This window comes from Octodon degus, unplaced genomic scaffold (genome assembly GCF_000260255.1).
Source record: "Octodon degus isolate 3935 unplaced genomic scaffold, OctDeg1.0 scaffold00020, whole genome shotgun sequence".
Taxonomy (NCBI): Eukaryota; Metazoa; Chordata; class Mammalia; order Rodentia; family Octodontidae; genus Octodon; species Octodon degus.
Genome location: NW_004524596.1, coordinates 1,796,398 through 1,814,439, shown reverse-complemented (window position 1 = coordinate 1,814,439; position 18,042 = coordinate 1,796,398). Strand labels below are relative to the sequence as shown.

The window sequence follows — 18,042 nt, the reverse complement described above, 5'->3', positions numbered from 1 at the left end:
ATGTACAGTGTATTGATTATCAAAACTGTCCTATTAATCAGCTGTGAAACTGTCTCATTCATATTTATTTCTCAATAAAAATAAAAGAAAAGAAAAACTACATGTCATACACTAAAAAAATAAAAAATAAAATATAAAAGTATACTTTGAGACTCAAAAAACAACAAAAACAAAAACCACACACACACAACTGGCTTGCCATGCTGGCCCTGCCCCTGGGGCACACTGAGAGGGCAATTGAGACTGGGTATGGTGGCACACACCTATAATCCCAGCTCTTGGGAGGCTGTAAACAGGTGGATCATTACAAGTCCAATCTAGTAGTGAGACCCTGAAAACCCTGTAGACCCTTCCCTAAAATTAAAAAAAAAGAAAGAAATTAAAAAGAAATCAGAACTACTGAATCAATGTCTCCAAGTTTTACTACTCAAATTATTTCCAAAAGGGGATTATTAGAGTCATCTGGAAGCAACTATCAGATATCCCTTAACAAAGTGACACTACATACGACCTTTCCTGACCACCCTATTTAAAATACCACTTAGGACCAGGGAGATAGCTCAGTAGAATAGGCAAGCACAGGGTCCTGAGTTCACAGGGTCCTGGTACCACAAAAATAAATAAACAAATAAGTAAATAATAAAATACCACCTCTTTCTCATCTACCCCCCCATGTAGCATGTCTTATCTCCCTAGATTTATTTTTCTTCACAACACTTAGCAGCATCTGACATACTATGTATCTTATTCATTTATTTTTTTGTTCTTTCAGTCTAGTTTATGCTGCAAATATGAACTCTGTGATCTCAGAGGGTTTAGTGTTTGTACCCTGGTGCATTCCTAAGTATCTGTGATGAACCCTCTTCTATAAAAGATTCTCAAAAAGCATTTGATAAGCTAATAAGTCAATATAGTGATGGAGGAAGAAATGAATAAAATAAAAATTGTCCAAAGTTCATCTTTGAATTTGAGTATATTTGTGTGAGTACTAAAGATGCCACATTTTAAAAGTTATTTTTAGTATTGATGACTGACCCCAGGACCTGCAACTGAGCTACATTCCTAGCCCTTTTTAAATTTTATTTATTTAGAATTTTTGGTTCTTTAAGATAGAGTGTCTCTACGTAGTCCAGGCTGGCCTTGAATTCACTGTGCAGCACAGGTTGGCCTTGAATTATAGTAATCCTTCTGCTTCATCCTACTGAGTACCAGAATTATGGGCATACATACCATACCAGGGCCACAACTTTTTTAAGAGGGCTTTTAGTTTGTTTATTTGTTTGTTTGTTTATTTGTTAGATAACTAATTCAAGTCATTTTTAAGTACATATCACTAGGACGATTATTCTTGCCCGTGATCCTAGACTTCAGAGGATCTGTTTACAGTCATAAGAAGAACCTAACACATCTTCTGAACAATAGGACAGCATTTCCCTAATTTTCCTATCGTAAGTTCTGTCAATTTGCTTAAAAGTTAAGATGGAACAACTAGTAAGTTTGATTAGCTTTGTAAGTATGCAGATATTTTTTTATCCTGCTATGTACTGAGCAGTAAATGTATCCCTTAAAACCAACTTGCCTAGATTAAATAAACAAGTCAAATCCCAAATCAACCCTCTGAGCTGTTAGGAAAGGTGCTGACCTCCCCACAGAGGTGAGACCGAACTTGGTGCCAAAGCCCTGTCACTATATTTGGAAGCGTATTTGTGATCTGCAGGAAAGCAAGTGCGTTATGTACCAGGTGGGGCTGGTATCCAGTTACCATCTATTTCTGCAGTCAGCGGACACCTCCGTGTCTCTGCTTAGCCTCCTCTCACCTTTGCGTTTACCTGAGGTCACATTTCAACTGTGTGGATGCTATTGTGTCTACAATTACCCTTCTAAAAACCAAGCTTCTGTGTTGCAAAAATAACATCGCTTTACCATTTAAAATAGGACAACAAGGAAAAATGTTACCCAGAACCTCCTCATCCAAAATAATTCTTGCTAACATGATAATACATTTTGTTTATTTTTCTAGGTATATTTATTTTTAGGGGTGTTTCTTTTATTATCTGGAATGTTTTGGTTTTGTTTTTTTTTTAAATATTTACCTGTTGTTTTCATATAAGAAGATTTCCAGGCGTGAAGGAATTTTCAAGGTAGTTATCATTGTTGGGATTGGATTAAGGGAAAAATGCACAGAGCTGGTTTGTTCAGCTTGAACTATAAATAATTCGGAAAACCTGAAAAGAAAAGAGAATTTAAAAAAAAAAAAAAAAGAATTAAATGATGGAAACCCAGAAGAGTCTATCTACATCTTGTTCTTGTGTTCTCAAAGGTACTCCTTAAGGTATATGTGGTGTTTTAGACTTGTCTAAACTTGACCCATAAAACCAATTAGAAACAGAACATATATTCAAAATGGTTGTCGGGTAACATGATATTTTAAATCAATTAGTTGCTCTTAATTTCAGGATTTCAAAAGTCTAGAAATGTAGCAAAACCAGGTTTTATGTTCATAGTATAAAATACCATTTTACTTCAAATGTACTCATATCAGGAAATTATTCATTAAGAATTTCTAAACATTAACTTTGGATTGTTAGTAAATCCTTAAATCAGTTTGTTATGGGAATATCAAAGTTTGACTTTAAATTACTACTAACAGCCTCAACATGAATGTTAAAGTTATTTTAGTTCAGGTTTTTTACGGAACCGGGGATTGAACTCAGGCCCTTGAGCTTGCCAGGAAAGCACTTATTCCACTGAGCCATTAGTCTCTCTATGGTTTAGGACTTGCTATAATGTTGATTTTTTTTTTTTTTTTTTTTTTTTTTTTGTGGTACAGGGATTGAACTTGGGAACTTGTACTTGCCAGGCAGGTGCTTATGCCTCTGAGTTACATCCTCAACCCCAGTTTGAAATATTTCTAAGACAGAAGTTCTCATTTTAAAGGAGAAATAAAGCTTGGGGGGGGGAGTTAAGGGGTGATTTCAAAGGCCACGATACATTCTTGTACCAAAAACACTTTTCATAATAGGGCTTTTGAAGAGTGTGTTGTGAAATAAAAATGCCCCTGAGATTACCTAGAACAATCAGAGCCACACTCCAAATTTCAGGAGTAAAAGGGAACCAATTCCACAAGACTGTTCTTTAACAGAGATAGATTAGCATCCCAGGGTCTTACCTCAGAGCCTTTAATTTAAAAAAAAGAAAAACTGGGTTTCAACACTAGTCATATGCAGAAAGTTTTTCCTGAATCTGAGTAATGCTTGCTTTACTAGATTGAATAAAGGATAGGAAAGTCAGATAAGGGCTGTCCCCCAGGCCTGAAAGCACAGCACATGCAGGAAGTTATCACCTTTTGCCCATTCTGCCTCTTTCCTTCAGAAATGGAAAAGCTGTCGGGTTGCCGATATAAGCAGAAGTGCAGGGCCAGGATGTAGAAATGACAGAAAGAGACATGGCCAGTTAAAATAAAAAAAAGGGAAAAAGAAATTGAGGAAAGTATACTGTGACACTAGAGCACTTCATAGTGGGCAGGAGGCCTTGTCAGCAAAGGATTCCCGTTCCTGAAGGGTCTCGAGCCCGTGAGGTAAAGACTGTCAGCAAGGTCGTAGGCTACGTCCCCTGATGGTGTCCAGCAACCATTCCACAGTTACAGTGAAGATTTCTCCTGGCTCTAGGTTTGTAAGAGTTATTGAGCAAAATACCACATCTAGTAAGTATTCAAGTAGTTTTTAAATGGTATTTTCCATGTTCAAAATTCCAAAGACTGTCTTATGTGTATTATTAGTTTAGAAAAAATGAAACAAAACCTTTGAACATCCTTCTCTGATAGTAGATATCTTTATGGCTAGGCAGCTACATTTATGTCTTTACGCTCATACAGTATCTATGTCATTACATTTGTATAGAGACAAAGAAGTTTCTCCAAATGCCCAAGCCCTTGGTGAAACAAGGGCCATCACAAACCTTTAAGTCTTGAGTTCAGCAAGAGAAATGATAATAAGAATCTGAAAGGCAATTTATCTGCCAGTTCTTACTGGGAATGTATTACATAGCAGATGCTAAACAAGGTCCTAAAGACCTTGCGAGAGGGTGTTGGGACGGGAGAAGGAAGGAGAGGTCAGTGGCGGTGACCAATGGTGCTAGTGACACAGTTCTTGGCTGTATGCTATCACAAGGAATTAGAGAAAAATTATATTAACATGTCCTCTAAAATAGCAGGGCACAGCAAGTGGGACAGCTTCCATGCTCTCCTGTGCTCGCTGGACTCCTCTGGACACAGTCCAAGCCTAGCGTGTGATTGAGACCTTCAGCTGCACTCTCAGGACCCCTCTGAATCCCTCCAGAGCCAACCCAGTCCCAGGACCGGCTTGTGAGTGAGAACTTCCGCTGCGCTCTCGGGACTCCTCCAGACCCAGCCCAAGTCCAGACCCAGTGAATTTGGGGGAGAGCTTCCACGCTTCCCTGTGCCTGCTGCATCCCTTCCGACCCAGCCCAGGCCCACTTGTGAGTGAGTCCTGTCCTGCTCTTTGGGACCCTCCAAACCCAACCGTGGCATACAGGCCTGGGGAGAAACCCTGCAGCTGAAGTCCCTGCAGAGAGGCTAGGGGCCAGAACCAACCCAGCTCATTCAGGAGCAGAACATCTTGCCAGAGGGTCACAACAGGTTCATTTCCAAGGGCTGCCTCAGGAAGAAGCTGAGCACAGCAGTCAGACCCAAGCTAGACACAACTGGATGAATTCAAACTTCATAGATCTGCACCCAAATTTCAGTAGGTTATAAGGTTAACTGCATTAAAGTTCAGAGGACGGTACTATAAAATAGAAGGGCACAACTTTTTTGGCACTGGGGGCTGGCTTCAGAGAAGACAATTTTTCCATGGAGAAGGGAGGGGAATCTAGTTTCTTTTTTCTGTTTGCATACACAATGCAATACACAATACACAATAATTTGCAATATACAATAATTATATTCCCCAGCACCAGCCTGACCGCCTCAACTCCACCTCAGATCATCAGGCATCACTCTCAAGGAGTACACAACCTAGAGCCCTGGTGTATGCAGTATACAGCTACTTTACTGCCCCTTGCCTCCTACTGTGCAGCAGGTTCCTACACAGACCCCAGATCTATACAGTAGTGATGGGGAAAGACACTCATTTAGTCCAGGAGTCAGAGAAGTTTTAGTTACACAAAGAATAGGTGAGCAAGACAATGAAGAGAAACAGAAGCATTTGAGAATGTCGAGTGTCAGATGTGGCAAGAGATGACACTAAAGTGTAGTACCATAGCAGTAGCTCATGAACAGCAGCATTAACTATGAAGAGTACAGGTCTTATCTGCATGGTAGTGGGAAATGATTGTTTTAGAGGTAAGGAAAAGGACACAATCACTTCTGTGTTTTTCTACAGCATAGTGACTGTAGTAAAAACTTATGCTGAAGATAGCTGATAGTCAGTTATACCAATCTAAGCAGAAGCAGATGGTTGTCTAAGCCAGCATATGGCAAAGGAGATGGAGAGAAGTGGAGGCCCACAGAGCACATTTGGAAGACAGATCCAACAAAATTAGCTGATACTTTGGCTGTAGGGTGTGAGCAGAATTGAAGAGAATGCCAAGCCTTCTAGCCAGACACTTGGCTATATATGATGCCACTTCCCCAAGCTTGAGGCATTGAGATAAGAGAAGGAGGAATGGGATCACAGGAGACAAAAGATGAGTTCACTCTTGGCTTAGACATGTCTGAGACATCAAAGGAAGTTCCGAGTACACTTGCAAATACCTTTTAAAGACTTCGGAGCTAAGACCTGGGAATGCTGAAGTGCTAGGAGTTAGCAGGCAGGGAAGTGCAAGGGAAAGGACAGTGAGAAGTTAACTCATGTAATGAGATTGCCCGAGGATGGGGTGATGAACTCACCCCCTCATGGAGGAATTGGCCACAGAGAGAGGAGAGGCCACCTCTCTGAGTGCAACAGCAAAAAAGGGAAGTGGTGGGCTAGCCAGATTTGTCACTTTGGAGGCCAGAAGTCAGTGACTCCTAGTTCTTTTGCGAAGAAAACAGGTCATCTGCTGGAAGGTGTGATATGTACAGGGCAAGTCTGAGGTTTGTCAAGAAGAGAAATTTTGCAAGAGACATTGTGAAGAAAAGAAGGAAGAAACCATAAGTACTGGGGTTGCATACATCAAGAATAGAAGGCTAGTGTTTCTTTTCTTCTGGAGCTCATTTTGAAACAAACTCAGTGTTCCTTGTCCCTGGCACCATTGTGTTACTAGTTTGTGCTCTGCTTCTAAAGTTATTTTTGATAACTTTTCTGGAACATCTTATAGGATGAGTCTCTTCTGTACTGAAGAAGAGACTTAATGGTGCTATTTATAAATTTGAGCCTCAGTATCAAGCAGGGCCAGTACTTGATAGGTAGTTTCTTCCATGAGGTGCAGATCCCAGCCAACATTTCACTTGCTTCTGCCTGTTATGATGACCAGGCGGCTAAGGAAGGGCTGGAAATGAAATAATGGTGGAATTCTTTCTCTCCCACTTGTGCACCAAGTCCAGGTTATTTCATTTTGGCAGATACAACCTCAGCTACACTCCCCATGATTTCTCCCTTCCCAGCTAGGCTTTTTGTCGTCCTACTGTTTGTACTCCCCTAAGTGCTCATTAGTTGTTTCTAGAAGATTAAAAATATTAAGATGTCATTATTGGTCTGTTTTCAGTGCACTCATCGTGTTTGGTGCTCTTCAGTTATTTTGCATTGGCTTGTTTTTATTTTAGCCTTTACTTTCAATTCTTTTTTTTTTTTTTTTAGTTTTTTTAGGGGTGTGTGTGTGTGTGTGCAGGGTCTCACTTCACAGCTGGGACTTATAGTGATTCTCCTGTTTTCAGCCTCCCTAGCGCTGGGATTACAGGCCTGTACCACCACTCACAGACTTGGTCACTGGCTCAGTGCGCACTGGGACAGGGCTGGCATGGGATGTGTTGCGGAGGATTGAAGTTCCTGCATCTGCCTAAGGAGGCACTTAGTCCACTGAACTATTTCATTGGCCCTTTTTACTTTCATTCTTTGAACATAATCCTCTCAGCTCTTTGGATGTTCCTGTCCATTTTTAGTTCCTCTGATCAGTTGTTCTTCCTAATGTGCTCCGTCCTCTAGAGTTTCATTCTCATCATTAGCAAAGTTGCTTCTGCCGCAAATCTGACCATAAGGAATGGGTTATGTTCACAGCAAGGTGAGGTCATTGTAGGTGTACAGAATAAAGCAATGGAGAAAAAAATGCCCACATTTATGGATAGGAGAGCGGTATCTTCCCTGGATATCTAACAATGAGAGTGAGAAGTAACCCAGAATAATATTATAGTTTTCAATTCTAGTAATATTTTCTTTCCATTTTTTCCTCCTGTGGGCTTATTTAATGGTATAAGGAGATTTCTTTCCTGGATCTGAATTTTCTTTCTTTTTTTTTATGTATTTGGTACAGGGTCTCACTATGCAACTGGGACTCATAGTGAGCCTCCTGTTTTCAGCCTCCCCATTGCTGGGATTACAGGTGTGTGCCACCAGGCCCAGAATTGGTGGTTGGCCCAGCGCACCAAGGGGCAGAGCCAATGTGGCATGTGGTGCCAGAGATCGAATCCTGGTCCCTGTGCTTGCCTAAGCAGGCGCTTAGTATGCTGAGCCATCTCACCGGCTCTGGATCTGAAAATTTGTATTGCTTATTTGTTTTCCCCTGACAAATAACTTTTACTAAATTAATGAATGACCTAGATATCAATGTTGTCCTGGCTTTGACAAAATAATACTAAATATAGAAATACCACTTGCTGCTGGCAATGTAGGGGGAGAGACATAAAGCTGGGGGAATTGCATATGTTAAATTTTATCTTACGACAACCCAAATGCTAAGTACTTTTATCTTCAGTTCATAGATAAGAACATTGAGCTCTGAACTTTACTTGTTCAGTGACAAGTTCAGTAGCAAGCTACTAGTTAAGTTGTAAAACCAAGTCTGACTCTAAAAATGTATCTTTTCCCCACTGCTCACAAAAACATCAGCTTTTGTTTAAGGCGTGCCTGTTAGTCTCTCCGCATTGTTTAAAACACATGTTTACTATTCCCTGTGCTTAGCTTGTAAGCATTCTCTTACTGGTCCTATTGTCTGAAAATGAATAACTTTCATTATTACCCAAGCCTGGCCATTCGGGGCTCTACTGGTACCAAGTGTACAACAGGAGTCAGTCAGCCTCTCAAGACTCATCTCAGACGTTGTCACTGCTTTTATGGTAAAAATCAAATAAGGTTTAGCTGTATTTCATTTATCTCTTTTTGGTTATTTGTATTTAATGTTGGTAAACAAATTAACAAATTGATAGCTGCCTAAGAAAGCTGAATGAGAAATGAGAGTCTTGAAGAAGCCTCAGTATTGAGCAGCATGAACTTCTGAGGTAAAATCTGGAGGGAAATTTCCCAGCTTTTGTGTGGAGCTGAACGTGCGGGAGCAACAACACAGACACACGCTAGACCCTCGCAGGCGGGCGGTTTCCATAAGGAGGAGAAGGGTTAAGGCCAGCACTCCACCTGCAAGTAATGTCCCAAGATAAAACTAAAAACTACGCATTTTCACCTCAAAAGCTAAAATTTTAAACTTAAAGAAGACAGCTTTAGGGGGCTGGTGAGATGGCTCAGTGGTCTAAAGCACCTACTTAGAACAAGCTTAGCAAAGCACAGGGACCGCGGTTCAATCCCCCAGCACCACATGCCAGCCAGCCCCGTCCCCTGGTGGGCTGAGCTGGCCACACACACACACACACATAAATAAATTTTTTAAAAAAAGAAGACAGCTTTATAAAAGAACTCCTATTTTTTCTTCCTCCTAACGATTCCAAAATTGTATTCATGAGAACCCTATTCATGGCCTCAATCCTATGAGGACATAGTCTCAAATTCCCTGAAATAAAGTCACATTTCCCTACACTGCCGATTGTTTTACTTACTTCAGAGTGAATTTGGTGGCGATGCTGCCAATGACATGTTGATCATTTATTTTGCTCTTAATTAGAAATCCATGTGTTTGCAGTACTCTTTTATGGGGTGATAAAGTTGTGGTTTGAAATTATTTCAGTGCAGTGCCGGGCCCGCCCCTGGGGGCACACTGAGACAGCGACTGAGGTGGGTGTGGTGGCGCACGTGTGTAATTCCAGCTCTTGGGAGGCTGAACACAAGCAGATCACTGTGAGTTGGATCTATGTAGTGAGACCCTGTAGATCATGTACTAAATACAAAAAAAAAAAAAAAAAAAAAATTACTTCTGAATTAGGAATTTAGAGCTAGATGATGATGATGATGATTTGTCTTTCTGAGACAGGGTCTCGCTATGCAGGTCAGGCTGGCCTTGAGCTCACTTTGTACCCCAGGCTGGTCTTGAACTCTCCAGAATCCTCCTGCCTCAGCCTCTCAAGTGCTGGGATCACAGGCATGTGCCACCACACATGGTTAAAGGCTAAAGCTAGATTTTTTTTTTATTGGAATCAATTTAAAGTAAAACGTAAGAACTAAAATATGTATTTTAAAAATTATTTCTGTGGTCTTATTTACATTTATACAGCTTGAGGTCCATATTTAGGGGGCTCCACTTAATGACCGTCATTCTCTTTTCTCCTATAGTAAATGTTTCTTCCTTTCCCCCAAAAGGAAAACAAATCACAAGAGGCAGTAATATTTCTGTCATCCTCCAACTAAGACATTAACTAGCTTTCTTACTCCTGGAGAAAAACTACAGGAGCACACCTATAAAAAAGAGAGTGACTAGACATTGCTCTAGGATGTTAAGTGCCATTAATGTTGTACAGCTCACTGTCCTTCAATATGAGAGAAATGAAGTTAATCTGCTTTCCTTATTAGAACAAAACATTCATTTCAGATAGGTTTTAAAAGAATAAATCAGAGAGAGAGAGAGAGCCTAAAGTAGTGAAATGTTCCCTCCCAACACAATTTGCAGAGTAGTCATTTGGAGCTCAGAATTTATTTCCCCATTACATTTGTAGCATAAGTGGATCAACAGCATACAAGAGACAAGGAGACCAGTAGAGATCTGTCCCATGCTGCAAAGCTTTGAAAAGTCTCATTAATTTTAAGTTCTTACACTAGGGAGACTACAATTTTTACACATGTGGGTCTGGTTTATTTCACTTATGAGTCTATCTTCAAGTGGCATCCACTTATATACGAAGGCTTCGAGTCTCATTAATTTTAGGGGATAGTAACACCCGCACTGGTTGGTTTGCATTCTGAATTAGCATTCAGAAATGACGCAGTTCCTAGAGGCTGAAATCAGATAGATATTTTTGATCGAAAGAGATGATGGAGGAGAAAGTTGGGGTGGAAGACAGCTTTCCATGAGGTATGTGTTGAAGAGTTAGAGATGGACAAGATATGGGAACGATCTTGTTGGCAGTCACAAAAGCATCAACTTACTATAATTCACTGAAGAGTGATGGATTAAGACAAATGAAGCTGTTATTACATCTCACTGGCCTGCAGAAAAGGCTAATTTATCAGGCTCCCAGATTAACCCTCACCTCCTGTGCATCTCTCCTCTCTGCTGGAGCCAAATCAAGCTTGCACATGAGCAGGTTGATCACAGAGTGCCTCCTACTCAAAATTCTTCAAGTTCCCTATTATCATACATTAAACTACAGTCTTTTCTGTGACAAGCAGAGCCTTTCCTCAGGGGCTCTTTCCCCGTTCATCTACACCCTCCCTTCTTGCTCCTCACACACTTTACTGTTGTCAAAAGGATCTTCTTGTTCACAGCTCCCTTGTTTTGCACAATTGTGTTTACTCTTGTAGAGTGTGCCCCATTCCTATCACATCTACTTGTCAAGTGTATGTTCACCTTGCAAACATCTTCCTCTTGAGGAGGAGAGTAGAGGGGAAAGAAGGGGATAGGAAGAGGAAAAGGGAGGGGAAGGGACAGCTAGAAAGCGGTGAGGGAGGTCAGGAGATCAGAGGAGGGTGAAGAAGGGGAGGAACAGTCAAAAGTGTCTTCCTCCTGCCTCCAGGCACTCCCTATGCTGGCTTCTGTTATGCCTGGTGTGATTTATTGTACCAAATGCTTCTGCCCCGCTAGCAGTTTAAGAATGAGCTGTGTGCTTTCGGAACCCTCAATCTAGAGGGACGTCTGATATCTCCTGTCTTTCTCTTCCATCTTATTCCTCCAACATGGTCTTTAAAATTCAAACTGCTTTCTTGTCTAATCTTATTCTGGATTTCTCCCCCCTAGAGTATTGAATGATTTATTCCTTTCACAGTAATATGACAAAATGGAATTTCAAAATATGCTTTCAGATTTTTAATACTACTTAGAATAGAAATGCACTGAATTCTTCTTCCACTCCCATGCTCTCTTATTTTATGGACACTTTTTCTGTGCCAGAGAGTGCTTAACACCACAGGGAGGCCTTAGGATGTGTATCAGGCTCACACTGTGGCCTTGCAAGATCTGGGATGTAGGGGAGGCCACCTGCACAGAACTTATGTCCGGGCCATTGTGAATGAGTCAGGAAAGAGGTGAAACCAAGTTCTGACTCAGAACTGAGTGGGGCCTTCAAGCACGAGTGGACTTTCACTGACCAGAGCAAGAAGGAAAGTACTGCAGCACAAGGAAGCAGCACTGCAGAAGGCAGGGCTTGGAAGAGCAGGGCCCTCTCAGGACGGTGGGTTCTGAGAGCCAGGACTGAAGGACATGCTTGTTCATTCTCTCATAAAAAAGAGAGAGAGAGAGAGAGAGAGAGAGAGAGAGACTATGAAGTCTGAGAAAGGGGCCGGGGAGATGGCTCAGTGGAATAAGTGCTTCCCTGGCAAGCACAAGGGCCTGAGTTCAATCCCCAGTTCTGCAAGAAACAAAAAAAACAAAATCTGAGTGAGGATCAGAACAAAGTTCAGCGAAAATTCAAGTGGCAAAATCTGATGGGCTCTTCCCGTGGGTCTGTGCAAGATTTACAAGTTTTCCTTTATTTATTTATTTATTTATTTAGTACCAGGAATCAAACTTAAGACCTTGTACTTGCCAGGCAGGCACTTGGGCCACTGAGCTACACCCCTGGCCCACTTTCCCCATTCTTTAAATAGCTCTTTCCTAAGTGCAGCAAAATGGATAAGACTCCAGCCTTAGAGCTAGATGACTCCAGCTGATTTCAACTCTTTCTGGCTTTGTGGCCTTGGGCAAGTTCTCCAACCTGCAGTGTCTCTAGTCTTTATTTGGACAAGGGACTAGTAATAGTGGTAGGGCTGTTATGGGAATCAAGTGAGTCCCTAACAGATAATGAGCTTATTAACCAGCATGAAGCACATTCTAAGTGAATGGCAGCTACTATTTTTATTTTCCTAGCAAATGACCAAGTGACCTTTACCCAAGAGATATTTCTTATTTATTTAAAATTCATAAGCTACATGTATTTAACTTACATATATCTATTTTTTAAAGGAAGAGAGAGAAGGAAGGAGGTAAAAAAAAAAAAAAAAAAGCCAGCATGGGGTGAAAGTTTAAGTCCTAAACGAAACGAATTTAAATTCTATTTTTATTGTACTTTGGTCCTTTGTTTTCTTTAATAAAAATTCTATAATCAGCTGCTTAGTCTGGTAGAATTCAATACTTTGGTAGATTAAAATTCAGTGTCTCTAAGCACATAACCTAACTCATTCTTTACATTTTGTTTTGTTTCCCAACCCTCCTGCCTTAGCCTCCCAAGTAGCTGGGACACAGGGGGAACTACCTCCGCTAGATCTATACAGTAGTAGGGAACTCAGGTGTAGAGAAAAGTCAAAGTTCTTAAGAATCTCCTCCCTATTATAGAATCCCAGGATTCAGTAAATGTCTCTCTTTTTTATGTTTTGTTTTTTCACTTTACAACAGCTTGTCCTTGCAGAGAAACCACAGATCCTACTTCTCCCTGTACTGGCAGAATACCCCTGCTCTAATCCCTTTAGCCCTACTCTCTCTTTTCTAGTCTCCAAAACTCTTAAATTATGTTTTCATTGGTGAGCAACTATCTCATTTTTAAAGAAGTATTTATCGAGCAGGTAAGATGCTTATAGGAATACAAAAACAAATATCTGAGTGCAAAAGGTTAAAGATCAGATTTCACTAGATACACCCCAATGAGTCTTGCCTGGGATCCAAGTCTTGACATTGCAATCCTTTTTTAGTGGACATAAATGCAGGTTGGGTTATTAAAATCCACAAATCTGTTCTCAGGAATGTCTATCACACAGAAATTTCCACTTAAATTTTACTAATGGATCTACTAGTCACAATAAGGATGTTGATGAGTTGAAATAGTAAGTGAAACCTAGCTAAAGACCAAAATTAGAACAAGAACCTCACCAGCTTCTGTGGTCCCTTGTGGGGATTTTACAAGTCTGAAAGTTCCCACAAATGTAGGCCCTTGACAGTCTTTGTCACACCACAATATCTCATTCCAGTGGCTTCTTTGCAATATTTGCTTCACCATCTATGTCAAGAAACACAGCATGTACTTATTTAATCAATTCAGCATCCTTTAAATATTAATACAGAACTTGAAAATATTCATCAGAAATTTAGGTAAAAAGAACTTCCTTTGCAGCACAGTTATTTATATTTATCCTACCAAAGCATAATAATACATATAAAAATGTTTAAACCACTCATTAACTTGTTACTACATATTTTTGATAGAAAAAAAAGATAGCATGAAAAAAAAACAATGACCAACAAGCAATGGCCGTGACTCATCCACATGGCTGACACTGAGAAAGAATCTACACATTGCAATACAGGGTTTCAGGGTAAATCCTGAGGGGATTTGACTGACCTTGGCAGATATAAAAGTTACATTTCTCGTTACATAGGTCTTGCTTTATCTTGGTCTTAACCATCCAGCAGAAAATCATAGAAACAAGGTATAAAAAGTAAAGCCATATTAATATGCTGAGCTGTAAAAGGCTCAAGTCAACAACTTCTGACATTGCCAGTTCTACGGATAGCCCACTACTATTCTGGACTACTGGACTATATTGGATTATTTTGCTGAATTCACACACCTACAATATTTAAATGGCAGTGGAATACCCATCTCTGACAAAACTAAACAAAAAAGGGGATATAAATAAAGGACCATTTTGTATCTGCATAGACAAAGTAGTTAGGATAGATACACAGCTACTTTCTCTTAATTCAGGCAAGCGCTTATTTTACTGAGCTTTTCTCTTAATTCAATGAGAAGAAAGATTTGTACTAATAGTGTTTGGACAGGATATCATGTCTCCATCTTGTACTATGAATAACCACTGTGAAGATAACAATATGCAATGTATTAATTATTGAGACTGTCCTACTAATTGGTTTTGAACCTCTCATTGCTATTTGTTTCTCAATAAAATTAATAAAAAAATAAGTAAAAATTAAAAAAATAAAAATAAAACAATGACCAAAAAAAAAAAATCAACTGGAATACCTAAAGCCATTTCTACTTAGGAAAAATCAAGAAACTCTCAAGACCTAAACACATCTAAAACAAGGTTAAGGGAGTCTAGGTTTTATAAAACGTGTTGTTGATGATGTTGTTTTTAAGTATCATAATGTTTTTCAAAATCTAACGAGATTTTATGATAATATTTGGCATACAAATGGAAAACATCTACTTTTTTTTTATTTAGAGAGAATCCTTCTTGTCTGCCACCTACTTCCTCTACTGTGCCACTATGGTATCTTCCTAAATCTTGCAGACATTAGCAATTGTGCAGTCCGACCTCAGATAGGTGGGCAGCCCCATGATATCAGAGCTGCAAAAGCTCAGGGGACCCTTCAGTACAGATCTTCAGAATGTCTCTCTTTGCAGATGAGATAAGCAAGATCACTCCTGCGCTTATATAAACCTCTGACAGATGCTTACTCAAGGTGGATTCAACTTGTAAGACAAATTTCACCTCTTGTCTAAGCAAAAAAGTAACCCTCGGGATTTCTACAGCATTGATCAAGTTGAGTTAGGCTAGCAAATTATTATTTATTTTTATTTGAATATCCTTAAATATCCATATTACTTCTAAGTTTTGCCGTTTCTTCAGTCTGGTGGCTTTTTTCTCTTATAAAATCTTACGTTTTTCTCCCATCAACTAAATAGATGTCTATCAGCGAATCCAAAACAGCATGGGACTGGTTGCCAATGCCCCGGCTGTACTTTACTTTGTCAATTTTGGAAAGATTAAGAGAAAATAAAATGTACATTGGACTAGCTAAAAACACAACACAACAAAACAAACAAAAACTAAGCTTATTCATGCTTAGAGGCAAACGTATTTAGATTCCAGGTGCTTGTGGTGGGATTGCCAGCTGGTAATCTACTTGTTACGCCCAGCTGGATTTAACTAGCATGGTGCTGGGTGTGGGAGGCCCACCTGAGGATGGTTGCTGGCAGCATAAGAGGCAGAATGAGAGAAGCTGCAGGGAGGCTCTTAGGGAAGCTGCTGGTTCTCTTGGGCTATTCTGCTGGGGGACCTTGTCATGCTGGCTTTCCTAATGAACTTGGTTGTTCTCATCAGAGGAGGAGCTCTGGACCTCGTTGTTGCTGAGGATGGCTGTGGTTTACTTGGTGGTGCTCTGATTCTCGCTTTGAGCATCACTTCGTGGCTCCAGAGGAAAGACGGTGCTCTGCTTGGTTTCCTGAAGAAGCTTGTCGTGTTGGCTTTCCTGATGGGAACTCAGCTTTGCTCATCACTGGAGGAGCTGGGGACATCACTGTCCCTGAGGATGGCTGTGGTACACAATGAGCATTGCTTGCTTGCTTCTTTTTTTTTTTTTTTTTTAGCATTGCTTTCTGTCTTCAGTTCAGATCCTCCAGCCTACGAGCACAGATCCTGCTGGCATTGACTTTCTAGCCACTGACCTTCGGGTCTTCCCAGTGCAGATCAAGGAAGCCGGCCTGTTTGAGACACTGTCATGGGCTCTAGGTCTCTAGTTGGACTTGTGAGAGGCATTGTTATAGGCTTTAGGTCTTTAGCTGGGTTCAGGCAGTATATTAGGATCCAGGCCCTCAGCTTGATTCTTGGGTCTTTAGTGTGGGGGCAGATTTTCTGTACTCTGTATATGATACTTTGGGTGATTCATTAAAAAATAATTTTATAAAATGTGTCCTTATTGTACTGCTCCCCTTGCAAAAATCCCACACCACAATAAAATGCTATAGTAAGTATATAGTTCACTTTCTCCCACTTCCTCTCTACAATAACTCTGGCTATGTGACTCCAACTGATAACAGTTTATCTTCACGCCACATTTCATATATATCACAGCAGTTGTCACTGTGGGCTTCTTAGGTAATTTTCTGTGGTCAACTTCCAGCTTAATAGACACAATGAATAACTTACATAATTGACATTATATGAATTGGGATTTTTCCGCTGTTGCTTATTACTCTGAAGAGAAAAGCTAGGAAGTACAGGAGAAGTATTTACTGGGCAGCGCAGCTGCAGGACTGGTCTCCAAGCACCTGGGTCTAGGATCCTGCTCACTCAAGCTTTCTTGCCGTGTTTTTGGTCTACTCCAACGAGACTCTGTAGCTCTAACAGACAGAGGCTGTGGCAGCAGAAGACACAGGGAACACTGCCCCTTTTTAAGAGGACCTTTCATTTAGTTACCAGATTAGCGACCTCATTCTAAAAGGAAAACCTCAAATCTGAAATGACAACATGAACTGCCCAAATTTAAAAGATGAGTTAGTGCAAGAAGAGACTCCGCAATTGTGAGCTTCCAAAGAATCCAAAGCCATTTGTGACCCCCGGGACATAAAAAGTACATAAAAGTAGCAAAGGGTTGATTTTGAGGTTTTCCAACATATAGTCACCATTTTTGCCATGTAGATATGGAGAAATCAGTCACCAGTCAAATTTCAAGATTTAGCTCTTTGACTTTCCAGAGATCATTCTCACCTAGTTATCTTTGGCGACATAAGTCTTTTAATCCAAGGATCTAAAATGATAGTGTGGATTTTGGTAAAAAGCATAACCTCTAGATGATGGTCACCAAGCATCTGAAGCAATCCTGAGCATCTTTGAGATGGGGCAAGGGGCAAAACTTCAGGACTGAAAATGGGTCTGGGAGCTTGGGCTCTGCTGCTTCTGTCCTGACCCTGTTTGTGAGTTTATTTCCACCACATTGAACTTCACACATTTTGCTGTTACATTTTGGCCCTCAAATTTGCCTTTCCATTTTGTTGTTCCAGCCAAGACTTTCCCATTCTCTCCTTCCTTAGCCCTCACTCCCCTCAGCAGAACCACAAACCTCATAGCTCTGCCCTGCTTTGCTGTGAGTAGGACTAACCAGCCTGCGAACTGTCCTTCCCTCCATCCTTGGCTCCAAATTCTACCCACATTAGTTAGGGGTCGCTTTCTCAAGAAGGAAAAGGTTGGGGTAAATGTAATTTTTCAGATCAACTTCCTTCTACCCTCTCAGTGGTTTAAGTCTTTGGTGGCCCCAATCTTAATTGTAGGGAGATTCTTCTCTATAAAATGGAATTATTGTTGCAGGAAGGCATCTGCCTAGTACTAAATACTTGAAAGAAAATACTTGAAGAGGCTCCTAGGTTCAGGTAGACCACCCGCCCAGCAAAACAAAAATCCACAGAGGAAGTACATGCCCAGAACAAGATACCACGTCCTTCAGGGTGTCCTGTGCCCTTACTATCCTTACCTCAGTAAGCTAGAGATCGGGGACTGCCTGCTGCCCTGCTCCTGAGATCCTAGGATCCTACATACTCCTCAGCACAGTTCTTCCAGATGCAGAATATTTGCCCAATGAAGTGTCCCCCACCATAGTCCACTCCTTCATGGATCAGGGATCACAGCCCAGATCCCTGAGGACCAGAGCAGTTGCTAGGATAGAGCCCTGCTGTTGTCAACCTGGACTGCTATAACAAAATGCCATAGCCTTGGTGGCTTGCACAACAGAAATTCATTTCTCACAGTTCTGGAAACTGACAAGTCCAAGATGTGATTCAGGCTAATTTAGTGCTTAATGAGG

At 40.7% G+C, this 18,042-nt stretch overlaps 1 protein-coding gene across 5 annotated transcripts in view; it reads right to left on the bottom strand.

Moving 5' to 3' along the window:
• The window catches only part of Rasgrp3 (RAS guanyl releasing protein 3), a 120,951-nt gene that overhangs the window by 54,792 nt on the left and 48,117 nt on the right, over window positions 1-18,042 (bottom strand). For all 5 annotated transcript variants that reach the window (XM_023711239.1, XM_004627607.2, XM_023711240.1 and 2 more), the window contains exon 2: window positions 2,094-2,225. The gene's annotated coding sequence lies outside the window, so the exon portion shown is untranslated. The remainder of the gene's footprint in view (window positions 1-2,093; window positions 2,226-18,042) is intronic.